Source organism: Acinonyx jubatus, chromosome C2 (assembly GCF_027475565.1).
Source record: "Acinonyx jubatus isolate Ajub_Pintada_27869175 chromosome C2, VMU_Ajub_asm_v1.0, whole genome shotgun sequence".
Classification (NCBI taxonomy): Eukaryota; Metazoa; Chordata; class Mammalia; order Carnivora; family Felidae; genus Acinonyx; species Acinonyx jubatus.
In genome coordinates this window covers 99,258,222-99,259,219 of record NC_069384.1, presented here as the reverse complement: position 1 = coordinate 99,259,219, position 998 = coordinate 99,258,222, and the positions used below count along the sequence as shown (strand labels likewise).

Below are 998 nucleotides of genomic sequence, written 5' to 3'. Positions count from 1 at the left end.
AGTTTCTCATTCTGGTGAGTATGTTCACATTGCACTTTGCTGCCACAAACTGAAGGGGTGTACATTTTTGGTGTAGATTTATCAATTGAAGATTTGAATTAGGAGAGAAAGAAAATATTTTGTATTCATGCATTTTAAAAATATCCATCCAAGGGGGCACTTGGGTGGCTCAGTCAGTTGAGCGTCTGAGTTCATCTCATGGTTCCTGAGCTCGAGCCACGAACTGGGATCTCTGCTGACAGCTCAGAGCCTGGAGCCTGCTTCAGATTCTTTGTCTCCGTCTCTCTCTGCCCCTCCCCTCTTTCCTCTCTCTCTCTCTCTCTCTCTCTCTCAAAAATAAATAAACATTAAAAAAATAAAAACACCCATCCATGGGAAAGGAGCCAAGGGTTAGTTTCCTATGGTGGGGGGTTGGGGGGTGGAATGTTCTCATGGAGATACTATAAAGCTATGTCAGTTCATTTCCTGTTCTTTAACAGATTCTGTGGTGCAGCTGTTGTCTTGTTCAGGTTCAGGAAGCTCATTCAGAAGTATTGCAACGTCCCCATGTGGCAGCTTGTCTGTTGCCAAGCATCGTCAATCAAATCCAAGACCCCTCCATCTCTCTGGACCTCACTGTCCATTCTCCTGAAGCTTTAATCTTGTTAAATTGGTGCCAGATCCAGTGTTGCACTCTGCTCTTGAATTTTAATCTTAAAACAAAATGAAATTAAATAAAACCAAGACAAATGACAAAAATAATAAAACATAAATATTCTTCACTTTTATTATAAATATGCTTGTCCACATAGAGCCTAATTTTGAAAACATCAAGAAGCAAGAGGCTTAATTTTCAAATATTTGTTTTGACAATGAAGAAAAAGTCAATATGGGGAGGCCTGGGTGGCTGTCGGTTAAGCGTCTGACTTCGACTCAGGTCATAATCTCGACGTTCGTGAGTCTGAGCCCCGAATCGGTTTCTCTACTGTCATTGTGGACCCTGCTTCGGATCCTCTGTC

The 998-nt window shown here is 41.8% G+C and overlaps 1 pseudogene; it reads right to left on the bottom strand.

Annotated features, from left to right (window-relative positions):
- Positions 1 to 398: 398 nt before the first annotated feature.
- Positions 399 to 741, bottom strand: LOC106969488 (anaphase-promoting complex subunit 13-like; annotated as a pseudogene).
- Positions 742 to 998: the final 257 nt, after the last annotated feature.